This window comes from Vidua macroura, chromosome 2 (assembly GCF_024509145.1).
Source record: "Vidua macroura isolate BioBank_ID:100142 chromosome 2, ASM2450914v1, whole genome shotgun sequence".
Classification (NCBI taxonomy): Eukaryota; Metazoa; Chordata; class Aves; order Passeriformes; family Viduidae; genus Vidua; species Vidua macroura.
The window spans coordinates 76,040,033-76,055,799 of NC_071572.1; positions in this window are offsets into that span (position 1 = coordinate 76,040,033).

The window sequence follows — 15,767 nt, forward strand, 5'->3', positions numbered from 1 at the left end:
AGCCAACAGGACATTCATTTGTGGGTATAGGAAACTTCAAAGGACTCAATAACAAATTTTACCTTGACTCAATCTTGGGGCCACATTTTTCCCTAGGGAGAGCTCTTTCAGAACAGCTCATACATCATCTTGTCTTACTTGGTGGTAACTTCTCCATGACTGTCAGAACCCTTAAAGATACATTTAACTTGCTGAGACCTGTCATCTGGAGCAAGAAGAGAGGAATTCAGCTCCTCAAACTGCCTCTTTCTCTTAAATCTTCCAACTCATCATAGCCTCAAGTTGTACCAGGGGAGTTGAGATTGAATATTAGGAAAAAATTTCCTCACCATAAGCACTGGAATGGGCTGCCCAGGGCAGTGGTGGGGTCATCATCCCTGGAGGTATTTTAAAGATGTGGCACTTGGGGACATGGTTCAGAGTGTAAGGTTAAGGATTGGAGTTGATGATCTTAAGGGTCCTGTCCAACCTAAATGATCATTCTATGATTCTATAACCTGACCCTGAAGAAGACATACTGTATTTACATGCTTTCTGTTAAAAAAAAAAAAAAAAATCCTGTCATGAATCTCGAACCCCACCTGGCCACTCTGTACCAGCTGGTGGAACTGGGAACTGCTGGCCCATCTATCAAAGCCTTTTTCAGGAATGAGATCAGAAATTCTTCACTCTCATCCACCCTACATCTTATGCTGCTGCTAGGGATCAACACAAGTGTTGATTTCCATTGGTCATCCAGCTGTGGAGCTTCTGATTACTGTTCTTAATGGGAGGAAGCATCTTCATCCCAACTGTGAACTGTGCAAGCAGCAGAGCAAAGGAGCTTCCATCCCATCCCATCCCATCCCATCCCATCCCATCCCATCCCATCCCATCCCATCCCATCCCATCCCGTCTCGTCCCATCCCATCCCATCCCATCCCATCCCATCCCATCCCATCCCATCCCATCCCATCCCATCCCATCCCCCTGCCCTCATACTCACCTGCCTCTGTCTGCCCTCCAGTCTGTCCCAGATGTGTGAGACAGCTGTTATCTGGACAACCTTGTCCATAATTTTGCAAAAATCATATGATTCACATAAAAAAATATTTTATGTAAATATTTAAAAAATATTTTATGTAAGTTATGATTTTTTATCCTGTTCTTTTTACTCAGGTCAGTTCTCATGTGGGATATATATATATATATATATATATATATATATATATATATAGGGACTGACAATTGGAGGGATTTGAGTAAAAGGTAGACAGTTAAGCCAACATGTCTGCTGTAAAGAGTGTTTGTGATGTGACATCCTCAGTGGGACCATGCTTGCTGTCTTCTCCTTGTACAAAAGGCTGTGCAGCAGGCTGGTGCCTCTCCCTGTCCAAGGTGACCTTCCTGTTCATCAAATTCCTCTTGCAAGACTGGAAAACATTTGACAGCAAGACATTAAAAAGGGAACCCTCAACATTTCATGGATTGGGGGTTATAGACACTTCTGTGGAATGACTCTGATGTACACCAGTGAAAGATTTGGCTCTTATGGTGTAAAATTCATTCCCTTTTCAAGACACAGCATCATTTGCTAGCACAGAGTAGACTTGACAGCAATTTTCCTAAAGAAACCCACTTAGTTCTGGCTTTTGCAATCAGGTTCAAGAGGCTGAGCACATCTCCTGGGGCCCAGAGGAAGAAAAGCAATAACAGACCTTTTCAAATAGCACAAATTGAAAAATGGCATTTCTTTCTTAGGAGAAAGTTGAGATGGGGGTATAGAGAATATCTGTCAGGATATCATTTCCTGGTAAATAAATAAAATAGTTCCATTGAAATTAAAAGCTGAATTTAGAGATGGAATTCCAATAAGAACATCAAAATTATATTCTCCATGTCAGACTTTAGTGAAATGCAAGTGTTTTCCCTAAAGGCTTTGTTTATATGTTTTTCCTGTTGCATTTCAGGTTTTGGTGAAATGGCAATCTCTAAGGAAAATTTATAGTGAGAATTTTTGAAGAGTAAATCTATTTTTAGTTGGTTCATAAATGTAGCCAAAAATAGTCAGATAATTTAGATGTTTGCTTGAATTTACATAAGGAGACTTCTGAAAAAATAATTCAAAATCTATTTAAGAACAAAGAAAATTCAGTACTGGGAGTGAAATAACCTGAGATGGGCAAGTGAGCCAGCTGCCACTTTAGATACTTCTACTGGAGCTTTTGACAATGGGGGAACGAGATAAGTAAGTGTGAACTGGGGCTTGGGAATTTGTATTCTAATATTTTAGCATTTCCATTTTGCTACTCCTAGATATATTTACAGATACTGCTCTAGTGGTCAGAAGTACTGCCCAGCTTGTGCAGGGGTTGGGCATTAGTGTTGCAATGTAAGGGAATTGCCCTTTCCCTGTTGGCCACACCCACATGGATAAGTTTTACAGACATGGGAAGGTGATATGATGGTGGATCAGTCCTTTTCTTCTCTGCTTCACAAATCTGCCCTGTCTGGGAGGTGGCACAAGGGAGCTGGCATTGGCAAAGGAAGCCAACTGTTTCTTGCACTGGGCAAAAGTCAGTCTTAAAAGTTTACAAGGATTTCATCCTCCTTAAGGCAATTTTGTGAAAGGAGAAAATTTCACCAGCTGTAAATTATAAGGACTTCTGTTCCTGAACAGAAACAAATATAAAATTCTTAAGAGAGTTACAGTGGGCTGAAGTTGGGAATGTATATCAAATGTTCAGATTTGTTCAAACCCAGGTCTGTCCCATTTGGCATTTTGTGTCCAAAATGACTGTTGCTGAACACCAAGGAACTAGTAAGCATACACTGTTATTCCCCCAAAATATTTTCCTAACCTTCAGCTAATTTCCTGGCCTTCAGCTAGACTTTTCAGCTAGGTTATTTCCCAAGTCTGGTGTGACTTATTTAGTTAGCAGTCCCTAATGCATCTCCCTTCCAAGCACTTGTACAATGTCCTTAGTTCTCATCCACCTCCATGGCCATTTTTCTGAACCTACCCACCACTGAGTTTGATATCCTCTTAATTTTGGACCAGAAAAGTATTTTAAAGAAGTATCTCATCCAGCCTGTCCTGCTCTGCCCTAGGGGAACCTCATGGGTCACTGGAGAAAGCAAGATGCTACCTACCATAGATGGTCCTTTGGTGTGCCTTAGCCTTGCACACCCATTTGCATGTCCTGCCTGAGGCAACGCCACTTACATCCTGATAGTATTGCTTCCTCCCAACTCTTCTACCAAGAAGCAGATCTCCTCTGTCCTTTCCTCAGAGCCACTTTAGCAGAGCCCTAGGAGAGGAAGAGGTTGGCTTATCCTGCATGCTGAAGAAGGAACCAAATGATGCTTGTTTTTAAGGTTAGGAAAAACACCTGTGTGGGACAGTGATTTGCCCACCTTGACTCAGAAGCCTTTTGTGCAGCCCGTGCAAATGCAATGTGAGAAATTTATGTGCATCCCCTACCACCCAGCCAGGCATTTTATTGCCAGCACTGTTGCTGGCAAATGACTTTTAAGGTCACACACTGCATTTTCATGATCTACAAATCACTTTGTGAGGGCATTTTACTGCCCCTTTGCCCCATAAAATTACTAGATTTGGTGTGAGATGAACAGGCAGTCTTTCCAATAACATAGATGCTGGAAATGAAACAACATTTGCATCCAGCAAAATGCAGTGGGGGCATTAACCATATTTCCATGCTGATACTGTCAGCTAATTCCTGAAACATAGGCTTAATTAATATATCTATATGATAATACTCTTGGCAGTCACAAAATTAAAGCTGTATGGCAATTACTGAGTTTCTCAAAGCAAGTATAAAATTGATGAGTATTACTCACATGAATTAATTTTCCTTCACATGATTTGGGTTTGCACATGAGTACCCATTAGCTGTCAGTTTCTGAACAAGCCTCTGTGCCATGCTGGGCTTCCTGAAAACCCCCCAGCCAACCCAAAATTTTGGTTCCAGGAGTAACATTTAACAAAACTTATTTGTAATGCAACCTTTCTCAAAATGGGTTTTGGAGGCCATATCCCCTTTAGGCAGCATATGCAGAATGGACTGTCTATTTTGGGTTTGTCTGATTTATGTAATAAAATATCCATGAGGAATATAAGAAGTACCAAAACTAGATGAATTATTTGTTGTGCCAAAATACCGAGCTTATTTCTTTTATGGTTTCAATCTTATAGCTAGTAGAGTTCAGGATGCCCATAGGAAAGTCTTATCCCACTGGCAATCTTTCCAGCCACCAGTCCTCAAAAATTTCCTGTAAGACATGGGTCCAGCTTCCTTTTCCAAGCTGTAACTATTGCTTTGTTTGCAGTGGCTGGGGATTATTTGGTGGGACTTGGATTTTGAAACATGTTTCTGGGTTCTGCCTCTTCATGTGTGTGAAAAGGCCTGATGTCTGGCTCATGGTCACTTTGTGAAGACCAGATCTTTTCAGTGTGTGCCCAACAAGCTCAAAACCATTAGCTGCAAAGCTGTTCCAAGCTCACACTTTGAAGACATCCACAGTGCACATCTGTGTGCGTCCTGATCCAACAAGTTGACTGTCTTGGCTGAGTCTGGCAGCTGCAGGTGTGATTTGAACAGCGATGGTTGTCTCAGTCTCTATCATCTTGTGCTAGCCAAAAACTCCACCTCTGTTTGCAACCTCTAGGGTTTGTCTAGCTGAACTTGCCAACTTCAGACCCTTAATAAGCCAGGCTGTCCTCTGTGGCCTCTACATTATTCAAGAGCCTTGGGGAATTTCATATACTATTAGCATCAAAGTTTAATTGAAACCCATGGAGAAATCATCAGAAACAACTCTCCTGATGCATTTGGTAATTCCAGAGAGTTACAGCAGATGGGGCTGGTATTGTTCTGCACAGCTCTGTGGCTGGTCCACCACCTCCTTCAGAGGGGCTCACCACCAGCACTTTGGTAAGTTTTTCCAATACAGTAGGCAGAGGGATTGAAGAATCCAGGCAAGTGGTTGCAATTAGCAACCTGCTCTGAGTTTCCTTTTCAAGGTGATTTTGTATGAGGTAACTCTGGAGACTTCAAAACCACAAAGCACAATAATATGCATTATTTTTCTGGGTTTTGATAAGGACTCGCAGGATTCTTTTGTTTTCTATTTAATTATGAAAAAAAACATGTGCTTCACATTCTCAAGACTTTTTTTCATAGAATCATAGTATCATAGAATGGTTTGGCTTGGAAGGGACCCCAGAAATCATCTCATTACAATCCCTGGCAATGGACATGGACACCTTCCCCTGGATCAGGTTGCTCAAAACCCCACCCAATCTGGCCTTCAACACTCCTGGGTTTGGGACTGCCACACCCTCACTGGGCAACCTCTTCCAGTGCCTCACCATCCTCACTGTCAAGAATTTTTTCCTAAACTAAACCCAGGTTTTTTTTACATCTTGGAGTGTCTTTTCTCCTTTTGAAAGGATGCTACTTGTATTCTCTGCACCTTTGTTGCTGGCACCTAAGGAACAAAGAGCAGTATTGAGATGTTTTGAATTGCATCACAAGCATGGCAAGCAGGGTTTGTTTGTTTTCAGTTATGCTTCTCCTCACCTCCATTCTTCTCAGGGACTGGCTTTTCAAAAACATCCCTGTAGTAGTCAGCTTCTCCCTTCAGCAGTCATATAAAAAAAACTCCCTTAGGTGCTACTCTCTGAGCTGCAAACTAATTTCCCGCCAGAACCCCGCACTCTCCCCAGTAATCATCACAACCCTCAGAGGGTAAGCATGGATGGTGTGCAAAAAGAACTGATCGGCTCAGATCTGGTATGGCAATGAAGGAAAATTAGCATTACTTCCCTTTCATGCACTGTTTCCAAAGATGAGATATTCTGTTTAAGTAGTAGGGTTTGTCTAGACAGATCAGTGTGACTTTGGCTAATTCAGACTCTTAGCACAGACACATTTCTGCTGGGAAAATTTACACAAGTATACACTACTACACAAGTATAGACTACTATATAGGAAAATAATATATTTGCAGTATGATTAAGCACTTCTTTGTATTAAGTATTTGTTTATGCAGGAATTGCTGTGCAGATTACAATAGTCCCACATCTGTTTGGTACACAGGAACTCATTGCAGACTAGGTCTCCATGAGGTGGTGAAATGGCAGAGAGGAGCAAAGGAGAGCCTGAAGTAAAGAAATTAAGCAGAAAGCATCTTCCCACAGCATGGAAGATAAAGCTAAAACTCTGAAACGCAATTTGACAGGTTGCATGTGAAAAGTAAAAACAGTTTTATCGCAGATGGTGGGAAAATATTCTTTGTTTCCAAAGGAATAAAATCAGCCAAAACAATTAAATTCATGTGGTTGTTTTTAGGCTTCTTTGAACAGTCTGCGAGAGTCAGGATTAGAAACATCCCTTCCAATTCATATTTCTGTGTATCATCTTCTTTTTTATTATTTTCACCCTTAATCAGTACTGTACAGTGTAATTCAAACTGTCCTTTCTGTGAATCATTTTGATCTTGAAAAGGCTGTATGCCTCAGAGGCAGAAAAATGTTTTGTAGACATACCTATTTACCTCCATCTGTTACATAGTTCTGTAGCTCTCATGCTCATCAGCTGGGATTCTGCTTTCATCAATCAAATCAAACAGTTCTCTGCCTTCATCCAGGGAATAAAGCTCATCCATGAGTGTGGCAGAGCATCCATCAGCTCTGCTCAGTGATGCCACAGCAGGTACCTCACAGGCAGCAGCTCCACTCCCCCGGCCATGCTGCCAGCTCTGTGTTCTTGCTGCTCTCCCTTTTCCTGCACTGGGGCTTCGTTTTTTGCCTGGAGAGTTAGTTCAGGGACTAAACCAGCAAAACACTTTGCAGAAACATGTGAAAATGTTGCTGCTGGGTTAATGCCCTGAGCTGGTCTACTGGGGATCAAATCAAAGAAAAAAAAATCACAGATTCTTTAAGGCTGATTTAGTCCAGAGCCCCTGCTATGATCACAGACACCTTCAACTGGATCAAGTGGCACAAAGAGCTGTCTGACCTGATCTTGAAAGCTTCCAGGGGTGGAGCATCCACCACCTTTCTGGGCAATCTGTACCAGTGTTTCACCACCCTCGTTGTAAATTAGCTCGTTAGTAACATCTAATCTAAATCTCTCTTCTTTTAGTTTAAAACCATTACCCCCTTTTCCTGATAAAAAGTTTGTCCACAGCCTTCCTGTAGCCTAAGTCAACCCTACTTCAACTTGAAGCCATTCTCCCCTGTCATATCACTACATATGTACATTGCCCTTGTCAAAAGTCCCTTTCCAGCTTCCTCTTGGATCTTCTTTAGGTACTGTAGAGGCTCTAAAGTCTTCCTGGAACCTTCTCTTCTGCAGACTGAACACCCCAACTCTCTCAATTTGTCTCCCTAGTAGAAGTTTTCCAGCCTTCTGAGCATTGTCATGGCCACCTCTGGTCTCACTCCAACAGGTTCACGTCCTTGTTATGTTGGGGGCCCCAGAGCAGCTGGGGTTTTACCAGAATGGAGGTGAGGGGAAAGAACCCCCTCCCTTGGTCTGCTGACCACACTGCTGGGGATGCAGCCCAGGTTGCAGTTGGAATTCTGGGCTGCCAGTGCACATTGTTGGGTCATATCCAGTTCTTTATCCATCCTGTCCTTCTCAGTGTTGCTCTCAATCCCTTTATCCCCTGGCCAGTATGGGCACTGGGGGTTACTCTGACCTAGGTGCAGGACCTTGCACTTGGCGTTGTTGAACCTCATGAGATTCCTGTGGGTGCACTCCTTGAGCTTGTCCCTCTGGTGGCATCTCATCCTTCAGGTGCATCTACTGCACTACAGAGCTTGGTATCATGAAAGGGATGGGAACAGATAGCAGAATGGTATTGTCCAACCTTAGAGACCTGTTGGAATCCCTCCCAAACTATGCCTAAAGAAGGAGATGGCATTCCCTTAGTACCAATTTCCTAAAACTTGACATATAGAGTAACATCATTTATAGAAAAATATCCAAAGTATTTAATTCTGGATGGGTAAAGGCAAGGAGTTTCCATCATGCCTGCTATTGCAAACTAAGGAAGATTTAGCTGTACCCTTGGTTGTCTGGGGGTATGGGGTTTACTGTTCCTGGCAGATTTAGACTGGATCTGAAAGTTCCCACAGTGGTACCCAGCAACCTCTTACTCCTAGGACCTCAAGAAATATGTCTTGGTCAAACAGTACTGAATTACGTGCTCCCATCCTAAAGTGCTCCCCTTCTGATTCCTCCTGTTCTTATTTTCCCTCAATCCAGTTTTCCAGATTTGTACTTCTTATGATTGCTCTGTTGTGTTCATTTGGATTTCATCCATTTGTATTGAGGACAGGACCCAGCCATGTGGCTAAAAGGCTCAGTCTTCATTTCCTGTTCCACTTCTGCATCTTAGCAGATTTTTCAATCACATCCCAAGCAGCATCCATCAGCTTTTTGTATGAGACCTGATAGGCAGGGCTCTGGCTCGGCTTTTGGGTGGGTGACACCCGAGGACAGCCTAATCTGCTTGTAGCATCAACGGATTGCCGGATTCTCCACTTCGCCCGTGGCAGTAATGCCATAAGAGTCACAGATTAAATCTTCTATCTCCATGTTTGTCTGCATGCTTAAACTCCTCTCTTGAGCCAAGAGGTCCCAAACAGTCAACAACAAGCTCCTTGTCAAAAGCCAGGGAAGAGGTCAAGCATCACTGGGAGCTGAGCCTCCTTACACCACACTGGGTTGCACCCTGGTAAATCTGACTAAATCCATATTTTTGCTCCCAGAGCCTTTGACTATCCCTCAGGACCAAATGGCAAAATGTTGGGATGCGTGCCACATTTGCGCGAGGTTTTTTTCACTCCTGTCAGTATTGGAGTTACAGGGTGAGTAAACAGGGCATCAATTATTGAATTATTTAACACCTCCTCTTGTATCTCTCCCCTTGCTTCAGGAAGCCTTTGTGTGTAGCTCATTACCTTGGCTGACAGCTGGTGCCTGATGTGCTACAAGAAATTGTGAATGGAATCTTCTTTGAAACAGGGAAATTATTAGTGTTACCAGCTACCAGCATGTGCGTTTCTCCTCTACATTATCATTTATTATCAAGCAGAAATGCAAGCTTTTTCTTCCTTTTCTACCTATTTCTGATGATAGTGGCAAATGCACAACTAAAGATGAGTGCAAAGAATAGCAATGAGCAGTCCTGGTTCTCCCTTGGGTCGCACAGCTGTGAATCCAGGAGGAGCTCCATTAAACTGAGCAGGGTACACCTGTGTAATCGAGAGCTGAACTGAATCAGACAGGTGATATCTAGAGGTGATGATATGTGGCTTTAGTAGAGCACAGACATTCTACTGCCTGAAGGATTCAAGTAGCTGCTGCAAGTCCTAACTGGCATAATCAGCTGCAGTGCACCAGTACATTTGGATTTCAGTCTGCTCTAAATCACACTGAAATTTGGAGCTGGGGGAACACCCTATGTTTGCACTGGTGGTATGTGCACTAAAGATTTTTTCCTTCAAAGATGAGCAGTAACGGAGTAAAGGACTCAGCTCTGGAAACCTGGATATGTGATTGTGTCTGTTTCCATATGAAAAAAAGCCAACAAACAACTGCACAATCACACAAAAAGGTTGGTTTACATCAGTTGTCTGAGGTATGGCCCACAGATCACATTTGGCCCACACAATGCATCAGCAGTCATTCTGCAGGGTATCATCTTTCTTATTTTAGAAAAGCAAGTTTTAGAGCTGCAGGGAGTAACTGCTGGCCTGAGTCTATAGACAGCCTCTGCTAACCACTGATTTTTCCACATCCTTCAGCAATTTACCTGAGTATCAGCCCTCAGGGATTTTCAGTATTCATGCAATGCGTAGGAGCCACCTTAGCTAGCCTTGGACACATGTACTGTAGTTTTGTAGCTCCAAAATGTGTCCTCTTCACACACTCCTGTAGGTCAGCATCATCTGACCTAGTTTAATTACCTGCTTTGGTGACCATAGAAGTGCCTCTTTTTCCCCTTGAATGTAGAATAAGCTAGGCTAAGCTAGGGTATTTTGTTTGAAAGGGATGATTATCTAGCAAAGGTCTGGATGTCTTGCTGAGAGGTGAACATTGGGTTAGTTGTACCTGACCTTTTGTCACTGAATAACTTAGCTTTTCAGTGCTATCTGCAAAATAATTGATTCAAGAATGCTTCTTCTGCCCTGTTAGTGTCTGATGCATTTTCTTTGGGACTGAAAAACAGTCTGGGACAAAGAAACCCAAGCTTTCATTAAATTGGGTGTTTTATCTCCTGTGAGGGTGCTTCCTGCAGGTGAAATTTCCCTTCTTTCTCCAGCAGTAAGGTCCATGCCACTGCAGTAGCACTTAATGGGAGCTCAGGCCTCAGCAGCAACACGAACTTATTGCCTGTGTCACATCAATTCCTTAGGATAAACATTTACCCCTTACTTTGATTATGCACAAAGCGTGTCGCAGCAGGACTTTGATCTCAGCTGTGCCTGCTGCTGCAGAGGTGTAGTAAATCATCAGAGCAGGGTCCAGCATGACTCTTCTGGCTCATACTTCTGTCTCTGCAGGGAAGGGTCTAATGTTACCCCGGGGAGCTGTAATCTAAACCGGATGGCATTGCTGACAGGCTGCCAGCCAGCTAAAGGTTTATTTTCCTCCACTGTGGCCCTCTCCTTATTGTACTAAGTGTGTTTATTTGTTTCCCACATAAGGCGTAGCACATTCCCTCAGAAAAAGCGGGCTGATAGGAGGCTTAGTGCTGTTGCTCTGCCTCTTGATGAATAGAGAAGGGAGGCTGGTTTCCAAGCTGGGTCATCCCTTCCAAGGAGCAGGGTTTCCCATTTCCAGCAGGCAGCACGCTCGGATCATTCAGGCAGACCTCACTGCAAATGTCAGGTGTTTCTGGCTGACATGTGTGACTCTGCCTCAGTGTCCCCAGAAAATTTGCTGCTAGCAGAGGAGCAATGCAAAAAATATAGTGGTAATGTGTGAAATTACAGATCTTCAGCAGCCCAATTCCAGGAGAAAAACAAGCACACTCATATAATAGGACTGCAGAGGCAGGATTCAGCCCTCTAGGGTCCCATTTGTACTTTGGATCCTATTCCAAGGATAACTTAGGGCAAATCATTGCAGTCCTCTGCTCCTTAGTTTACTCTTTGGCAGCACACTGTGATATACAGCCTCAGAAATATGGTACAGAGTATGGCTGAGCAATGATGGTATTGTCTGCTCCAGTGCAAGGTGAGATAAATACTCCAGCTGCTCTCTTGGATCTGCTGCTCCCACACTGCTTCATAATTTCTGTGGCACAGCAGTGAGGAGAGGTGTTCTGGTGAATAAAGAGCCTTTGTAAGACCCCAGTCAAATCCAAACAGCCTATCCTAAGGGTCCCTTTATATATATTTAATCAGTCTTTCCTTACCACGTGGATCCTCTTTTTTTTTTTTTTTTTTTTTTTTTTTTGACATCTATCTTCCACTTTCTGGGAGAGCAGAACTGCAGTCATTTACAGCACTGTGTGTTCAGGTCATGCTGGAGGTAGACATCTCCCCTGAGACTGCTACATTCACTCTGTCCTCTTCTCCTAGCATTACTATCATGCCTCATGTACATTTTTACTCGCTTCTTTGCTGGACATCCGTCTAATTAATCTTCACCTGGCTTCTTATCCGTGAGACATGATCTCTTCCTTACTTTTCCTGCACAGCTATACAGGTGTATAGAGTTATACACCTTATTGTTCTGGGGCTTTCTAATACAGCTTAAACCTTCAATGTTGCCTGCCCTTTTTGGGCAAGGGATGCCTTGCTGTCATGACTGCTGCTCATGGATGAGCAGAACTAGCTCATTCTGAGTTTAATGTACCCATCATCTGCTGTTGTCCTTGGAGACTGTGTCCCATGAAGGGTACCTGTGAAGCCTTCCTTTGTCTAGAAAGCTTACCTTCAAGCATGTAAAATCACAGAATCATTAAGATTGGAAAAGACCTCTAAGGTCATCGAATCCAACCATTAACCTTACGCTGCCAGGCCTACCAATAAGCCATGTCCCTGTGCCCAGTTCTTTGTGGACAAATGGATTCAAAACCTCATGGAACCAAGGCATCAGTAGAGCTTTGCATTAAAACAGTGATAAATGAGAATGCCTTAGCAGCTGCACTGTTTTATCTAGTTGCTCTGGTCTCTATAAATGGTCTGATCTCTGTAAATGGCACTGCTTTCGATTCAAAATTTTAATAGATGAAATTGAGGTCAAGCTGCAGTGGTCTGAAATTCTCCAAATGACCAGAAAAGCCTTTCTTAGATGAAAATGAGAAATTTCAGGTGTAACTAATACAGGACAAGAAAAAAAGCAAATCTGAGGTGACTGTAAAATGCCTTGTGCTCTTCTGGTTTGGCCAGTGATACTGATTAGTCCTTACTACAGCAGCCCTCCCTATAGAGAAGGAGTGATTGCAGAAATGGGTCTGTGGAGCTGGCAGGTGTAGAGTCAGTGCAACCTCATTATCTCCGTGCTCCTTGTACTGAGCCCATTTTCAGCACAGGCTCTCCTCTCACCTATAGGCATAGAGGCCGTGCTGCACTGAACACCTTCCACTCAATTATTTAAAATTCAGTTGCTATGGATCTACTCAAGGTGATCAGTTTAAAGAAAATGCAGATGGCCTCTGGTTTTGAGTTCCCACTGCGCTTTGGTTAATTTGGTATGTAAAGGTATTAGGTTAATTAAATGCCATGTGTTGCATGGGGACTGACTGCATTTGTGGATTAATAAGTATCCTAGAGTGTTCTGTGCTGAAAGTCCTCAAGCTGGCAGACGGTTATTTCACTAAGAAAGGAAGGTAACGGAGAGACGTCCTGGGGAAATGAAGAGGTTTCCTGTTAATCCTGCAGCAGTTTTTCCTGAACGGGAAGTTGCAATGTCCTTCAGGTTCTTGACTGAGTATCAGCCCTTGCTGGAGAGACTGGAAGAATTTAAGTGAAGAGAAGCAGAGTTGTACAGTTTGCTTTGAGATTCCCACAGGGCTGGTCACATACAGTGAACATGTCAGCTGGCCAGGGGAGGACCATGGCTGGTGCATGGAAATTTTCCTGCTAGGAGAAGATCTTTACCAAGAGGTATATTGTGAATCAGGTCAGAGGGTGTCCTGTGAGCAGCAGGCATGATCACGCCGCAGGGCTAGAGCAAACCGGCCACTGAATTTGGGCATTCATGGTGGAATACACGTAGAAAGCAGGGAGAGGGACAAATACCACTGCAAAGTTTTGGAGATGTTGAAGAAGAAGAAAGTTGTTTTCATGCAACCATGCCCTGAGGTGGTGGAAGATCAGGAGAGAGACCAGGGCAGATGGACACTACTTCGCAATGTCAACCAGGTCCTGAAGCCCACGACCATGTTAGCGGTAAGGTAGGGGGTCCCAAGCCCTGAGCATGGCTGGAAACTTTCAGGCTGCTTTGAAATCTGTCTTGCTGTTGATGGGATCCTTGTACTGCTTACGCCAGCTTCTCTCACCTTCCTCCTTTGTCCCCCCCCCACAAGCACTGTAGCTCCCCTGCAGTGCAACCTTCTTGCTCTTCACATTTGGAAGCTCCTTCTAAAGATCCTCTCTGTGAATTGTGTGGATCCATGTGTGGTGTTTCCTCCTCTTGCACCACTGTTTGGTTGTCACTGCCCCCAGTTTGTGAGGTCCTGAGGATCTGCCCCAGAGCAATTTGGAAGTTTTTTCTAGTTTGGAAGGATACTAAAAGCCACTGTCTGCATTGAAGAGGAAGAGGCAGATACTTTACAGATACTGTAAAGGGTCTGATAGTGTTCTCACTTCTCCAGTACTCTGTCATGTATTTTGGGAAATAAACTGCACCAGTGTAGGCACAAGGAGGGTTATGCAACTTACAAGCCACAGCTGGTAAATGCACGAATCACCTTGATTTGCCCTGAAATCCCCAATATATCTGCTGGGTTTGGGGATGATCCAAGGGTGATTGCTTTGGCAGAAGGAATGTAACTGACTTCTATGGGGTTTATATGAAATTGATGGAAGTCAGAAAAGGAAATGGGTCAGCGCTCTTAATAAGTGATGTTATTTTATAACTCCCTCAACCTTCCTGAGCTTACCAGCTTAGCCCATCCCATAAGACTTTTTTCACCAGTATTAAGAACTGCACTTTAATGGGTTTAAAAAGAGCAGTTTGAGGGGATGAGCACTCTGTGCATTAGGCAGACAAAGCACAGAAGTTGTCTTAGTGGTAGCAGAGGATCAATTTACCTTGGGGAGGGCAGACTGCCTTTTATCTCAGCTGTGCGGTAATACACCATATGAAGCAGGCTGCTTTTACAGCTATTCAATATTAGATTTTTTTTTTTAAATGGTGTTATCCAATTCTTGGATTTTTGATGAAGAGCAATTTTTACAGAGTTACTAAGGTGTTGGAAAGGTTTTCTGCTGAGCAGGAACTGAGCAACCCGGCTCGTCTCTTGCTGACACCTTGATCAGGTTACCCACCGTGTGCATGAATTTGCCCAGTGATGCAGAGAGGATAACAGTGCTGAATGTTCTGAAATGCTTTGAGAGTCTTAGATCAAAGGAGCTAAAAAATAAATATTAATATAAATGGATTTATAACATATCTGCTCCTGACACTGCCTTCATTAGTTGTGATTTTTTTGCCTTTTTAACTGAATTATGAGATGTGAGATAAGACAATTAATGAGAAAAATATATTAATACTATATTTTTATGAGCTGGATAAAGATACTTAGAGCTGTAGCACAACCCTCTGAGGAAATGAAAACCCAAGCTAAGGACTGGATCCTGAGCTCCATGAAAGCAGGATGACTTTGTTGATATCCTAGTGCAAACTAGCAAGCAGCTGTGAACAGTAGGGTCTGCCAAAAAATGGTTGGGAATTCCTGGTGTGTAGTTTCTCCATGTGTGGATCCCTGAGTGTATGTAACCTTACATCTTGGTGGTACTCACAGGTTTGTGTCTCTTGGAAGTCTTAATGGATGGCTTTCATGGTGACGTCTCCAGTTGCCACCGCCCAGCACAGAGATGAACATTGTTTAGCAGCTATTGGGCCAAACCAAATCTATAAATATGCTCTGTCCACAGAAATGGTTGATAGTAGATACTCAGGAAAGGGTTTATATCAGAGCACATGCAAAGTGATACATCCTGGTTTTCCCTTCCCCCTCTCCCAGCAGTTTTTCAGGACTTCAGAAGGTAGATACCACATTTGCATCACATTTAATAGGTACAAGTGGAGCTGGTCCCCAAGAATGTGGTGTTAGGTGGAGCTACAAGTCCACAGCATTAATCTCAGGTTCATGAATGAAAACATACCTGACAACTAGATTGCTCCCCATTTTAACACCCTTTCACCTTGCAAATAGGGGTGGAAAATAATTCTGCTGTGTTCTACCATGGGTCCTGCTTGGGGCTTTAGTTTGGAGTTATATTGGAGTTTGCTTTTGTATTGAGGAAAACAGCTTCTTCAAAAGCTTTTTTGCATTTTCAGTAATTTAATGTCCACAGAGCTGACGAGCAGATAGTCCCTGCCCAGCAGGACTGACAGAGGTGTATAGGATCAGTAGTGACTTGAAGTGAGTGGATAGGGGTCAACTGCTTGCTGTGTCTTTCAAGATGAAAACACAGAACTCCGAAATGAAAAAGGTAAAACATTTGAAACATGTAAAAGGACACGGCCTTTTGGGATTATGGATGCTAAAACTCTGCACAACTTCAGGAC